We start from the raw sequence: 12,681 nt of genomic DNA, 5'->3' as shown, positions 1-12,681 counted from the left end.
TGTTCAAAAGTTCCTGCATTGGCCGGGAATCGAACCCGGGCCTCCCGCGTGGCAGGCGAGAATTCTACCACTGAACAACCAATGCCTTGCGATGCTGAAATAAACCCCACGGCTAGATATCGTATCAAAAATCTTTAATTCTAAGCATATTTCCCGCTTTGTGGGCTCAGTGACATTGTACACCCTAATAAAATCAGTCTTTCCTCCCCGTCGGGGAATTGAACCCCGGTCTCCCGCGTGACAGGCGGGGATACTCACCACTATACTAACGAGGTGCAGGTGGGTTGGTTCTTTGAAAAAATGTGGAGCATTGGATACTATCCCTAAATTTGGAGAGTTGGGTGTTAACCCTTCCAACAAAAACATCTGTAGAGACTGAATGGTTAGAGCTAGAGACTACTATGACACATCTATGGAAAGCTGGGACCCTCACGGACACGTACATGTAGTCGATTTTGCTCTATACCGCTCACAAGCCACATAATAGTAGTTAGAAGGAGAGGTGTGTGTGGAAAATCCCAGGACATAGTCACAAAGGCCAAACTCAAGACAGTTGTCACTGACTTGTTGGATATTCGTTTCCCATTTAACAACTAAAGCCTTGCACAAAGTAAATCACCTCACACACTGGAAATCTACAATGGATTCACAAAAGTCTACTGAGAATGCATAAATGTCCAAACGGTAAGTGAGCCCAAACTCAGACTTTTCAAGAGTCAGTTGAGAATTCTACCATGACCAGAGATTGCTGTCGACCTGGCAATCTCAAAAGAGATTTCTTCCTCACGGGGTTGCATACTTGTCAAAATGACTTGTTCAAAAGTTCCTGCATTGGCCGGGAATCGAACCCGGGCCTCCCGCGTGGCAGGCGAGAATTCTACCACTGAACAACCAATGCCTTGCGATGCTGAAATAAACCCCACGGCTAGATATCGTATCAAAAATCTTTAATTCTAAGCATATTTCCCACTTTGTGGGCTCAGTGACATTGTACACCCTAATAAAATCAGTCTTTCCTCCCCGTCGGGGAATTGAACCCCGGTCTCCCGCGTGACAGGCGGGGATACTCACCACTATACTAACGAGGAGCAGGTGGGTTGGTTCTTTGAAAAAATGTGGAGCATTGGATACTATCCCTAAATTTGGAGAGTTGGGTGTTAACCCTTCCAACAAAAACATCTGTAGAGACTGAATGGTTAGAGCTAGAGACTACTATGACACATCTATGGAAAGCTGAGACCCTCACGGACACGTACATGTAGTCGATTTTGCTCTATACCGCTCACAAGCCACATAATAGTAGTTAGAAGGAGAGGTGTGTGTGGAAAATCCCAGGACATAGTCACAAAGGCCAAACTCAAGACAGTTGTCACTGACTTGTTGGATATTCGTTTCCCATTTAACAACTAAAGCCTTGCACAAAGTAAATCACCTCACACACTGGAAATCTACAATGGATTCACAAAAGTCTACTGAGAATGCATAAATGTCCAAACGGTAAGTGAGCCCAAACTCAGACTTTTCAAGAGTCAGTTGAGAATTCTACCATGACCAGAGATTGCTGTCGACCTGGCAATCTCAAAAGAGATTTCTTCCTCACGGGGTTGCATACTTGTCAAAATGACTTGTTCAAAAGTTCCTGCATTGGCCGGGAATCGAACCCGGGCCTCCCGCGTGGCAGGCGAGAATTCTACCACTGAACAACCAATGCCTTGCGATGCTGAAATAAACCCCACGGCTAGATATCGTATCAAAAATCTTTAATTCTAAGCATATTTCCCGCTTTGTGGGCTCAGTGACATTGTACACCCTAATAAAATCAGTCTTTCCTCCCCGTCGGGGAATTGAACCCCGGTCTCCCGCGTGACAGGCGGGGATACTCACCACTATACTAACGAGGAGCAGGTGGGTTGGTTCTTTGAAAAAATGTGGAGCATTGGATACTATCCCTAAATTTGGAGAGTTGGGTGTTAACCCTTCCAACAAAAACATCTGTAGAGACTGAATGGTTAGAGCTAGAGACTACTATGACACATCTATGGAAAGCTGAGACCCTCACGGACACGTACATGTAGTCGATTTTGCTCTATACCGCTCACAAGCCACATAATAGTAGTTAGAAGGAGAGGTGTGTGTGGAAAATCCCAGGACATAGTCACAAAGGCCAAACTCAAGACAGTTGTCACTGACTTGTTGGATATTCGTTTCCCATTTAACAACTAAAGCCTTGCACAAAGTAAATCACCTCACACACTGGAAATCTACAATGGATTCACAAAAGTCTACTGAGAATGCATAAATGTCCAAACGGTAAGTGAGCCCAAACTCAGACTTTTCAAGAGTCAGTTGAGAATTCTACCATGACCAGAGATTGCTGTCGACCTGGCAATCTCAAAAGAGATTTCTTCCTCACGGGGTTGCATACTTGTCAAAATGACTTGTTCAAAAGTTCCTGCATTGGCCGGGAATCGAACCCGGGCCTCCCGCGTGGCAGGCGAGAATTCTACCACTGAACAACCAATGCCTTGCGATGCTGAAATAAACCCCACGGCTAGATATCGTATCAAAAATCTTTAATTCTAAGCATATTTCCCGCTTTGTGGGCTCAGTGACATTGTACACCCTAATAAAATCAGTCTTTCCTCCCCGTCGGGGAATTGAACCCCGGTCTCCCGCGTGACAGGCGGGGATACTCACCACTATACTAACGAGGAGCAGGTGGGTTGGTTCTTTGAAAAAATGTGGAGCATTGGATACTATCCCTAAATTTGGAGAGTTGGGTGTTAACCCTTCCAACAAAAACATCTGTAGAGACTGAATGGTTAGAGCTAGAGACTACTATGACACATCTATGGAAAGCTGAGACCCTCACGGACACGTACATGTAGTCGATTTTGCTCTATACCGCTCACAAGCCACATAATAGTAGTTAGAAGGAGAGGTGTGTGTGGAAAATCCCAGGACATAGTCACAAAGGCCAAACTCAAGACAGTTGTCACTGACTTGTTGGATATTCGTTTCCCATTTAACAACTAAAGCCTTGCACAAAGTAAATCACCTCACACACTGGAAATCTACAATGGATTCACAAAAGTCTACTGAGAATGCATAAATGTCCAAACGGTAAGTGAGCCCAAACTCAGACTTTTCAAGAGTCAGTTGAGAATTCTACCATGACCAGAGATTGCTGTCGACCTGGCAATCTCAAAAGAGATTTCTTCCTCACGGGGTTGCATACTTGTCAAAATGACTTGTTCAAAAGTTCCTGCATTGGCCGGGAATCGAACCCGGGCCTCCCGCGTGGCAGGCGAGAATTCTACCACTGAACAACCAATGCCTTGCGATGCTGAAATAAACCCCACGGCTAGATATCGTATCAAAAATCTTTAATTCTAAGCATATTTCCCGCTTTGTGGGCTCAGTGACATTGTACACCCTAATAAAATCAGTCTTTCCTCCCCGTCGGGGAATTGAACCCCGGTCTCCCGCGTGACAGGCGGGGATACTCACCACTATACTAACGAGGAGCAGGTGGGTTGGTTCTTTGAAAAAATGTGGAGCATTGGATACTATCCCTAAATTTGGAGAGTTGGGTGTTAACCCTTCCAACAAAAACATCTGTAGAGACTGAATGGTTAGAGCTAGAGACTACTATGACACATCTATGGAAAGCTGAGACCCTCACGGACACGTACATGTAGTCGATTTTGCTCTATACCGCTCACAAGCCACATAATAGTAGTTAGAAGGAGAGGTGTGTGTGGAAAATCCCAGGACATAGTCACAAAGGCCAAACTCAAGACAGTTGTCACTGACTTGTTGGATATTCGTTTCCCATTTAACAACTAAAGCCTTGCACAAAGTAAATCACCTCACACACTGGAAATCTACAATGGATTCACAAAAGTCTACTGAGAATGCATAAATGTCCAAACGGTAAGTGAGCCCAAACTCAGACTTTTCAAGAGTCAGTTGAGAATTCTACCATGACCAGAGATTGCTGTCGACCTGGCAATCTCAAAAGAGATTTCTTCCTCACGGGGTTGCATACTTGTCAAAATGACTTGTTCAAAAGTTCCTGCATTGGCCGGGAATCGAACCCGGGCCTCCCGCGTGGCAGGCGAGAATTCTACCACTGAACAACCAATGCCTTGCGATGCTGAAATAAACCCCACGGCTAGATATCGTATCAAAAATCTTTAATTCTAAGCATATTTCCCGCTTTGTGGGCTCAGTGACATTGTACACCCTAATAAAATCAGTCTTTCCTCCCCGTCGGGGAATTGAACCCCGGTCTCCCGCGTGACAGGCGGGGATACTCACCACTATACTAACGAGGAGCAGGTGGGTTGGTTCTTTGAAAAAATGTGGAGCATTGGATACTATCCCTAAATTTGGAGAGTTGGGTGTTAACCCTTCCAACAAAAACATCTGTAGAGACTGAATGGTTAGAGCTAGAGACTACTATGACACATCTATGGAAAGCTGAGACCCTCACGGACACGTACATGTAGTCGATTTTGCTCTATACCGCTCACAAGCCACATAATAGTAGTTAGAAGGAGAGGTGTGTGTGGAAAATCCCAGGACATAGTCACAAAGGCCAAACTCAAGACAGTTGTCACTGACTTGTTGGATATTCGTTTCCCATTTAACAACTAAAGCCTTGCACAAAGTAAATCACCTCACACACTGGAAATCTACAATGGATTCACAAAAGTCTACTGAGAATGCATAAATGTCCAAACGGTAAGTGAGCCCAAACTCAGACTTTTCAAGAGTCAGTTGAGAATTCTACCATGACCAGAGATTGCTGTCGACCTGGCAATCTCAAAAGAGATTTCTTCCTCACGGGGTTGCATACTTGTCAAAATGACTTGTTCAAAAGTTCCTGCATTGGCCGGGAATCGAACCCGGGCCTCCGCGTGGCAGGCGAGAATTCTACCACTGAACAACCAATGCCTTGCGATGCTGAAATAAACCCCACGGCTAGATATCGTATCAAAAATCTTTAATTCTAAGCATATTTCCCGCTTTGTGGGCTCAGTGACATTGTACACCCTAATAAAATCAGTCTTTCCTCCCCGTCGGGGAATTGAACCCCGGTCTCCCGCGTGACAGGCGGGGATACTCACCACTATACTAACGAGGAGCAGGTGGGTTGGTTCTTTGAAAAAATGTGGAGCATTGGATACTATCCCTAAATTTGGAGAGTTGGGTGTTAACCCTTCCAACAAAAACATCTGTAGAGACTGAATGGTTAGAGCTAGAGACTACTATGACACATCTATGGAAAGCTGAGACCCTCACGGACACGTACATGTAGTCGATTTTGCTCTATACCGCTCACAAGCCACATAATAGTAGTTAGAAGGAGAGGTGTGTGTGGAAAATCCCAGGACATAGTCACAAAGGCCAAACTCAAGACAGTTGTCACTGACTTGTTGGATATTCGTTTCCCATTTAACAACTAAAGCCTTGCACAAAGTAAATCACCTCACACACTGGAAATCTACAATGGATTCACAAAAGTCTACTGAGAATGCATAAATGTCCAAACGGTAAGTGAGCCCAAACTCAGACTTTTCAAGAGTCAGTTGAGAATTCTACCATGACCAGAGATTGCTGTCGACCTGGCAATCTCAAAAGAGATTTCTTCCTCACGGGGTTGCATACTTGTCAAAATGACTTGTTCAAAAGTTCCTGCATTGGCCGGGAATCGAACCCGGGCCTCCGCGTGGCAGGCGAGAATTCTACCACTGAACAACCAATGCCTTGCGATGCTGAAATAAACCCCACGGCTAGATATCGTATCAAAAATCTTTAATTCTAAGCATATTTCCCGCTTTGTGGGCTCAGTGACATTGTACACCCTAATAAAATCAGTCTTTCCTCCCCGTCGGGGAATTGAACCCCGGTCTCCCGCGTGACAGGCGGGGATACTCACCACTATACTAACGAGGAGCAGGTGGGTTGGTTCTTTGAAAAAATGTGGAGCATTGGATACTATCCCTAAATTTGGAGAGTTGGGTGTTAACCCTTCCAACAAAAACATCTGTAGAGACTGAATGGTTAGAGCTAGAGACTACTATGACACATCTATGGAAAGCTGAGACCCTCACGGACACGTACATGTAGTCGATTTTGCTCTATACCGCTCACAAGCCACATAATAGTAGTTAGAAGGAGAGGTGTGTGTGGAAAATCCCAGGACATAGTCACAAAGGCCAAACTCAAGACAGTTGTCACTGACTTGTTGGATATTCGTTTCCCATTTAACAACTAAAGCCTTGCACAAAGTAAATCACCTCACACACTGGAAATCTACAATGGATTCACAAAAGTCTACTGAGAATGCATAAATGTCCAAACGGTAAGTGAGCCCAAACTCAGACTTTTCAAGAGTCAGTTGAGAATTCTACCATGACCAGAGATTGCTGTCGACCTGGCAATCTCAAAAGAGATTTCTTCCTCACGGGGTTGCATACTTGTCAAAATGACTTGTTCAAAAGTTCCTGCATTGGCCGGGAATCGAACCCGGGCCTCCGCGTGGCAGGCGAGAATTCTACCACTGAACAACCAATGCCTTGCGATGCTGAAATAAACCCCACGGCTAGATATCGTATCAAAAATCTTTAATTCTAAGCATATTTCCCGCTTTGTGGGCTCAGTGACATTGTACACCCTAATAAAATCAGTCTTTCCTCCCCGTCGGGGAATTGAACCCCGGTCTCCCGCGTGACAGGCGGGGATACTCACCACTATACTAACGAGGAGCAGGTGGGTTGGTTCTTTGAAAAAATGTGGAGCATTGGATACTATCCCTAAATTTGGAGAGTTGGGTGTTAACCCTTCCAACAAAAACATCTGTAGAGACTGAATGGTTAGAGCTAGAGACTACTATGACACATCTATGGAAAGCTGAGACCCTCACGGACACGTACATGTAGTCGATTTTGCTCTATACCGCTCACAAGCCACATAATAGTAGTTAGAAGGAGAGGTGTGTGTGGAAAATCCCAGGACATAGTCACAAAGGCCAAACTCAAGACAGTTGTCACTGACTTGTTGGATATTCGTTTCCCATTTAACAACTAAAGCCTTGCACAAAGTAAATCACCTCACACACTGGAAATCTACAATGGATTCACAAAAGTCTACTGAGAATGCATAAATGTCCAAACGGTAAGTGAGCCCAAACTCAGACTTTTCAAGAGTCAGTTGAGAATTCTACCATGACCAGAGATTGCTGTCGACCTGGCAATCTCAAAAGAGATTTCTTCCTCACGGGGTTGCATACTTGTCAAAATGACTTGTTCAAAAGTTCCTGCATTGGCCGGGAATCGAACCCGGGCCTCCGCGTGGCAGGCGAGAATTCTACCACTGAACAACCAATGCCTTGCGATGCTGAAATAAACCCCACGGCTAGATATCGTATCAAAAATCTTTAATTCTAAGCATATTTCCCGCTTTGTGGGCTCAGTGACATTGTACACCCTAATAAAATCAGTCTTTCCTCCCCGTCGGGGAATTGAACCCCTGTCTCAAGCGTGACAGGCGGGGATACTCACCACTATACTAACGAGGAGCAAGTGGGTTGGTTCTTTGAAAAAATGTGGAGCATTGGATACTATCCCTAAATTTGGAGAGTTGGGTGTTAACCCTTCCAACAAAAACATCTGTAGAGACTGAATGGTTAGAGCTAGAGACTACTATGACACATCTATGGAAAGCTGAGACCCTCACGGACACGTACATGTAGTCGATTTTGCTCTATACCGCTCACAAGCCACATAATAGTAGTTAGAAGGAGAGGTGTGTGTGGAAAATCCCAGGACATAGTCACAAAGGCCAAACTCAAGACAGTTGTCACTGACTTGTTGGATATTCGTTTCCCATTTAACAACTAAAGCCTTGCACAAAGTAAATCACCTCACACACTGGAAATCTACAATGGATTCACAAAAGTCTACTGAGAATGCATAAATGTCCAAACGGTAAGTGAGCCCAAACTCAGACTTTTCAAGAGTCAGTTGAGAATTCTACCATGACCAGAGATTGCTGTCGACCTGGCAATCTCAAAAGAGATTTCTTCCTCACGGGGTTGCATACTTGTCAAAATGACTTGTTCAAAAGTTCCTGCATTGGCCGGGAATCGAACCCGGGCCTCCCGCGTGGCAGGCGAGAATTCTACCACTGAACAACCAATGCCTTGCAATGCTGAAATAAACCCCACGGCTAGATATCGTATCAAAAATCTTTAATTCTAAGCATATTTCCCGCTTTGTGGGCTCAGTGACATTGTACACCCTAATAAAATCAGTCTTTCCTCCCCGTCGGGGAATTGAACCCCGGTCTCCCGCGTGACAGGCGGGGATACTCACCACTATACTAACGAGGAGCAGGTGGGTTGGTTCTTTGAAAAAATGTGGAGCATTGGATACTATCCCTAAATTTGGAGAGTTGGGTGTTAACCCTTCCAACAAAAACATCTGTAGAGACTGAATGGTTAGAGCTAGAGACTACTATGACACATCTATGGAAAGCTGAGACCCTCACGGACACGTACATGTAGTCGATTTTGCTCTATACCGCTCACAAGCCACATAATAGTAGTTAGAAGGAGAGGTGTGTGTGGAAAATCCCAGGACATAGTCACAAAGGCCAAACTCAAGACAGTTGTCACTGACTTGTTGGATATTCGTTTCCCATTTAACAACTAAAGCCTTGCACAAAGTAAATCACCTCACACACTGGAAATCTACAATGGATTCACAAAAGTCTACTGAGAATGCATAAATGTCCAAACGGTAAGTGAGCCCAAACTCAGACTTTTCAAGAGTCAGTTGAGAATTCTACCATGACCAGAGATTGCTGTCGACCTGGCAATCTCAAAAGAGATTTCTTCCTCACAGGGTTGCATACTTGTCAAAATGACTTGTTCAAAAGTTCCTGCATTGGCCGGGAATCGAACCCGGGCCTCCCGCGTGGCAGGCGAGAATTCTACCACTGAACAACCAATGCCTTGCAATGCTGAAATAAACCCCACGGCTAGATATCGTATCAAAAATCTTTAATTCTAAGCATATTTCCCGCTTTGTGGGCTCAGTGACATTGTACACCCTAATAAAATCAGTCTTTCCTCCCCGTCGGGGAATTGAACCCCGGTCTCCCGCGTGACAGGCGGGGATACTCACCACTATACTAACGAGGAGCAGGTGGGTTGGTTCTTTGAAAAAATGTGGAGCATTGGATACTATCCCTAAATTTGGAGAGTTGGGTGTTAACCCTTCCAACAAAAACATCTGTAGAGACTGAATGGTTAGAGCTAGAGACTACTATGACACATCTATGGAAAGCTGAGACCCTCACGGACACGTACATGTAGTCGATTTTGCTCTATACCGCTCACAAGCCACATAATAGTAGTTAGAAGGAGAGGTGTGTGTGGAAAATCCCAGGACATAGTCACAAAGGCCAAACTCAAGACAGTTGTCACTGACTTGTTGGATATTCGTTTCCCATTTAACAACTAAAGCCTTGCACAAAGTAAATCACCTCACACACTGGAAATCTACAATGGATTCACAAAAGTCTACTGAGAATGCATAAATGTCCAAACGGTAAGTGAGCCCAAACTCAGACTTTTCAAGAGTCAGTTGAGAATTCTACCATGACCAGAGATTGCTGTCGACCTGGCAATCTCAAAAGAGATTTCTTCCTCACGGGGTTGCATACTTGTCAAAATGACTTGTTCAAAAGTTCCTGCATTGGCCGGGAATCGAACCCGGGCCTCCCGCGTGGCAGGCGAGAATTCTACCACTGAACAACCAATGCCTTGCAATGCTGAAATAAACCCCACGGCTAGATATCGTATCAAAAATCTTTAATTCTAAGCATATTTCCCGCTTTGTGGGCTCAGTGACATTGTACACCCTAATAAAATCAGTCTTTCCTCCCCGTCGGGGAATTGAACCCCGGTCTCCCGCGTGACAGGCGGGGATACTCACCACTATACTAACGAGGAGCAGGTGGGTTGGTTCTTTGAAAAAATGTGGAGCATTGGATACTATCCCTAAATTTGGAGAGTTGGGTGTTAACCCTTCCAACAAAAACATCTGTAGAGACTGAATGGTTAGAGCTAGAGACTACTATGACACATCTATGGAAAGCTGAGACCCTCACGGACACGTACATGTAGTCGATTTTGCTCTATACCGCTCACAAGCCACATAATAGTAGTTAGAAGGAGAGGTGTGTGTGGAAAATCCCAGGACATAGTCACAAAGGCCAAACTCAAGACAGTTGTCACTGACTTGTTGGATATTCGTTTCCCATTTAACAACTAAAGCCTTGCACAAAGTAAATCACCTCACACACTGGAAATCTACAATGGATTCACAAAAGTCTACTGAGAATGCATAAATGTCCAAACGGTAAGTGAGCCCAAACTCAGACTTTTCAAGAGTCAGTTGAGAATTCTACCATGACCAGAGATTGCTGTCGACCTGGCAATCTCAAAAGAGATTTCTTCCTCACAGGGTTGCATACTTGTCAAAATGACTTGTTCAAAAGTTCCTGCATTGGCCGGGAATCGAACCCGGGCCTCCGCGTGGCAGGCGAGAATTCTACCACTGAACAACCAATGCCTTGCAATGCTGAAATAAACCCCACGGCTAGATATCGTATCAAAAATCTTTAATTCTAAGCATATTTCCCGCTTTGTGGGCTCAGTGACATTGTACACCCTAATAAAATCAGTCTTTCCTCCCCGTCGGGGAATTGAACCCCGGTCTCCCGCGTGACAGGCGGGGATACTCACCACTATACTAACGAGGAGCAGGTGGGTTGGTTCTTTGAAAAAATGTGGAGCATTGGATACTATCCCTAAATTTGGAGAGTTGGGTGTTAACCCTTCCAACAAAAACATCTGTAGAGACTGAATGGTTAGAGCTAGAGACTACTATGACACATCTATGGAAAGCTGAGACCCTCACGGACACGTACATGTAGTCGATTTTGCTCTATACCGCTCACAAGCCACATAATAGTAGTTAGAAGGAGAGGTGTGTGTGGAAAATCCCAGGACATAGTCACAAAGGCCAAACTCAAGACAGTTGTCACTGACTTGTTGGATATTCGTTTCCCATTTAACAACTAAAGCCTTGCACAAAGTAAATCACCTCACACACTGGAAATCTACAATGGATTCACAAAAGTCTACTGAGAATGCATAAATGTCCAAACGGTAAGTGAGCCCAAACTCAGACTTTTCAAGAGTCAGTTGAGAATTCTACCATGACCAGAGATTGCTGTCGACCTGGCAATCTCAAAAGAGATTTCTTCCTCACAGGGTTGCATACTTGTCAAAATGACTTGTTCAAAAGTTCCTGCATTGGCCGGGAATCGAACCCGGGCCTCCGCGTGGCAGGCGAGAATTCTACCACTGAACAACCAATGCCTTGCGATGCTGAAATAAACCCCACGGCTAGATATCGTATCAAAAATCTTTAATTCTAAGCATATTTCCCGCTTTGTGGGCTCAGTGACATTGTACACCCTAATAAAATCAGTCTTTCCTCCCCGTCGGGGAATTGAACCCCGGTCTCCCGCGTGACAGGCGGGGATACTCACCACTATACTAACGAGGAGCAGGTGGGTTGGTTCTTTGAAAAAATGTGGAGCATTGGATACTATCCCTAAATTTGGAGAGTTGGGTGTTAACCCTTCCAACAAAAACATCTGTAGAGACTGAATGGTTAGAGCTAGAGACTACTATGACACATCTATGGAAAGCTGAGACCCTCACGGACACGTACATGTAGTCGATTTTGCTCTATACCGCTCACAAGCCACATAATAGTAGTTAGAAGGAGAGGTGTGTGTGGAAAATCCCAGGACATAGTCACAAAGGCCAAACTCAAGACAGTTGTCACTGACTTGTTGGATATTCGTTTCCCATTTAACAACTAAAGCCTTGCACAAAGTAAATCACCTCACACACTGGAAATCTACAATGGATTCACAAAAGTCTACTGAGAATGCATAAATGTCCAAACGGTAAGTGAGCCCAAACTCAGACTTTTCAAGAGTCAGTTGAGAATTCTACCATGACCAGAGATTGCTGTCGACCTGGCAATCTCAAAAGAGATTTCTTCCTCACGGGGTTGCATACTTGTCAAAATGACTTGTTCAAAAGTTCCTGCATTGGCCGGGAATCGAACCCGGGCCTCCGCGTGGCAGGCGAGAATTCTACCACTGAACAACCAATGCCTTGCGATGCTGAAATAAACCCCACGGCTAGATATCGTATCAAAAATCTTTAATTCTAAGCATATTTCCCGCTTTGTGGGCTCAGTGACATTGTACACCCTAATAAAATCAGTCTTTCCTCCCCGTCGGGGAATTGAACCCCGGTCTCCCGCGTGACAGGCGGGGATACTCACCACTATACTAACGAGGAGCAGGTGGGTTGGTTCTTTGAAAAAATGTGGAGCATTGGATACTATCCCTAAATTTGGAGAGTTGGGTGTTAACCCTTCCAACAAAAACATCTGTAGAGACTGAATGGTTAGAGCTAGAGACTACTATGACACATCTATGGAAAGCTGAGACCCTCACGGACACGTACATGTAGTCGATTTTGCTCTATACCGCTCACAAGCCACATAATAGTAGTTA

General features: G+C 44.7%; 23 non-coding genes across 23 annotated transcripts; all 23 read right to left on the bottom strand.

The window, feature by feature from the left end:
* Nucleotides 1-14: 14 nt before the first annotated feature.
* Nucleotides 15-85, bottom strand: trnag-gcc (transfer RNA glycine (anticodon GCC)). The gene has a single exon. It is a non-coding gene; the product is annotated as a tRNA-Gly (tRNA).
* Nucleotides 86-827: 742 nt separating this feature from the next.
* Nucleotides 828-898, bottom strand: trnag-gcc (transfer RNA glycine (anticodon GCC)). Its single transcript has one exon. It is a non-coding gene; the product is annotated as a tRNA-Gly (tRNA).
* Nucleotides 899-1,016: 118 nt separating this feature from the next.
* Nucleotides 1,017-1,088, bottom strand: trnad-guc (transfer RNA aspartic acid (anticodon GUC)). The gene has a single exon. It is a non-coding gene; the product is annotated as a tRNA-Asp (tRNA).
* Nucleotides 1,089-1,640: 552 nt separating this feature from the next.
* trnag-gcc (transfer RNA glycine (anticodon GCC)) lies at nt 1,641-1,711 on the bottom strand. Its single transcript has one exon. It is a non-coding gene; the product is annotated as a tRNA-Gly (tRNA).
* Nucleotides 1,712-1,829: 118 nt separating this feature from the next.
* trnad-guc (transfer RNA aspartic acid (anticodon GUC)) lies at nt 1,830-1,901 on the bottom strand. Its single transcript has one exon. It is a non-coding gene; the product is annotated as a tRNA-Asp (tRNA).
* A 552-nt stretch (nt 1,902-2,453) lies between these two features.
* trnag-gcc (transfer RNA glycine (anticodon GCC)) lies at nt 2,454-2,524 on the bottom strand. Its single transcript has one exon. It is a non-coding gene; the product is annotated as a tRNA-Gly (tRNA).
* A 118-nt stretch (nt 2,525-2,642) lies between these two features.
* trnad-guc (transfer RNA aspartic acid (anticodon GUC)) lies at nt 2,643-2,714 on the bottom strand. Its single transcript has one exon. It is a non-coding gene; the product is annotated as a tRNA-Asp (tRNA).
* Nucleotides 2,715-3,266: 552 nt separating this feature from the next.
* On the bottom strand, nt 3,267-3,337 carry trnag-gcc (transfer RNA glycine (anticodon GCC)). Its single transcript has one exon. It is a non-coding gene; the product is annotated as a tRNA-Gly (tRNA).
* Nucleotides 3,338-3,455: 118 nt separating this feature from the next.
* Nucleotides 3,456-3,527, bottom strand: trnad-guc (transfer RNA aspartic acid (anticodon GUC)). Its single transcript has one exon. It is a non-coding gene; the product is annotated as a tRNA-Asp (tRNA).
* Nucleotides 3,528-4,079: 552 nt separating this feature from the next.
* trnag-gcc (transfer RNA glycine (anticodon GCC)) lies at nt 4,080-4,150 on the bottom strand. Its single transcript has one exon. It is a non-coding gene; the product is annotated as a tRNA-Gly (tRNA).
* A 118-nt stretch (nt 4,151-4,268) lies between these two features.
* Nucleotides 4,269-4,340, bottom strand: trnad-guc (transfer RNA aspartic acid (anticodon GUC)). Its single transcript has one exon. It is a non-coding gene; the product is annotated as a tRNA-Asp (tRNA).
* A 740-nt stretch (nt 4,341-5,080) lies between these two features.
* On the bottom strand, nt 5,081-5,152 carry trnad-guc (transfer RNA aspartic acid (anticodon GUC)). The gene has a single exon. It is a non-coding gene; the product is annotated as a tRNA-Asp (tRNA).
* A 740-nt stretch (nt 5,153-5,892) lies between these two features.
* trnad-guc (transfer RNA aspartic acid (anticodon GUC)) lies at nt 5,893-5,964 on the bottom strand. The gene has a single exon. It is a non-coding gene; the product is annotated as a tRNA-Asp (tRNA).
* A 740-nt stretch (nt 5,965-6,704) lies between these two features.
* trnad-guc (transfer RNA aspartic acid (anticodon GUC)) lies at nt 6,705-6,776 on the bottom strand. The gene has a single exon. It is a non-coding gene; the product is annotated as a tRNA-Asp (tRNA).
* Nucleotides 6,777-8,140: 1,364 nt separating this feature from the next.
* Nucleotides 8,141-8,211, bottom strand: trnag-gcc (transfer RNA glycine (anticodon GCC)). The gene has a single exon. It is a non-coding gene; the product is annotated as a tRNA-Gly (tRNA).
* Nucleotides 8,212-8,329: 118 nt separating this feature from the next.
* trnad-guc (transfer RNA aspartic acid (anticodon GUC)) lies at nt 8,330-8,401 on the bottom strand. Its single transcript has one exon. It is a non-coding gene; the product is annotated as a tRNA-Asp (tRNA).
* Nucleotides 8,402-8,953: 552 nt separating this feature from the next.
* On the bottom strand, nt 8,954-9,024 carry trnag-gcc (transfer RNA glycine (anticodon GCC)). The gene has a single exon. It is a non-coding gene; the product is annotated as a tRNA-Gly (tRNA).
* Nucleotides 9,025-9,142: 118 nt separating this feature from the next.
* On the bottom strand, nt 9,143-9,214 carry trnad-guc (transfer RNA aspartic acid (anticodon GUC)). The gene has a single exon. It is a non-coding gene; the product is annotated as a tRNA-Asp (tRNA).
* Nucleotides 9,215-9,766: 552 nt separating this feature from the next.
* On the bottom strand, nt 9,767-9,837 carry trnag-gcc (transfer RNA glycine (anticodon GCC)). Its single transcript has one exon. It is a non-coding gene; the product is annotated as a tRNA-Gly (tRNA).
* Nucleotides 9,838-9,955: 118 nt separating this feature from the next.
* On the bottom strand, nt 9,956-10,027 carry trnad-guc (transfer RNA aspartic acid (anticodon GUC)). The gene has a single exon. It is a non-coding gene; the product is annotated as a tRNA-Asp (tRNA).
* Nucleotides 10,028-10,767: 740 nt separating this feature from the next.
* On the bottom strand, nt 10,768-10,839 carry trnad-guc (transfer RNA aspartic acid (anticodon GUC)). The gene has a single exon. It is a non-coding gene; the product is annotated as a tRNA-Asp (tRNA).
* A 740-nt stretch (nt 10,840-11,579) lies between these two features.
* Nucleotides 11,580-11,651, bottom strand: trnad-guc (transfer RNA aspartic acid (anticodon GUC)). Its single transcript has one exon. It is a non-coding gene; the product is annotated as a tRNA-Asp (tRNA).
* Nucleotides 11,652-12,391: 740 nt separating this feature from the next.
* Nucleotides 12,392-12,463, bottom strand: trnad-guc (transfer RNA aspartic acid (anticodon GUC)). The gene has a single exon. It is a non-coding gene; the product is annotated as a tRNA-Asp (tRNA).
* Nucleotides 12,464-12,681: the final 218 nt, after the last annotated feature.

Source organism: Salmo salar, chromosome 23 (assembly GCF_965601325.2).
Source record: "Salmo salar chromosome 23, fSalSal1, whole genome shotgun sequence".
Classification (NCBI taxonomy): domain Eukaryota; kingdom Metazoa; phylum Chordata; class Actinopteri; order Salmoniformes; family Salmonidae; genus Salmo; species Salmo salar.
Note: the sequence above shows the minus strand (reverse complement) of the source record. Positions and strands in the feature narration are given on the sequence as shown.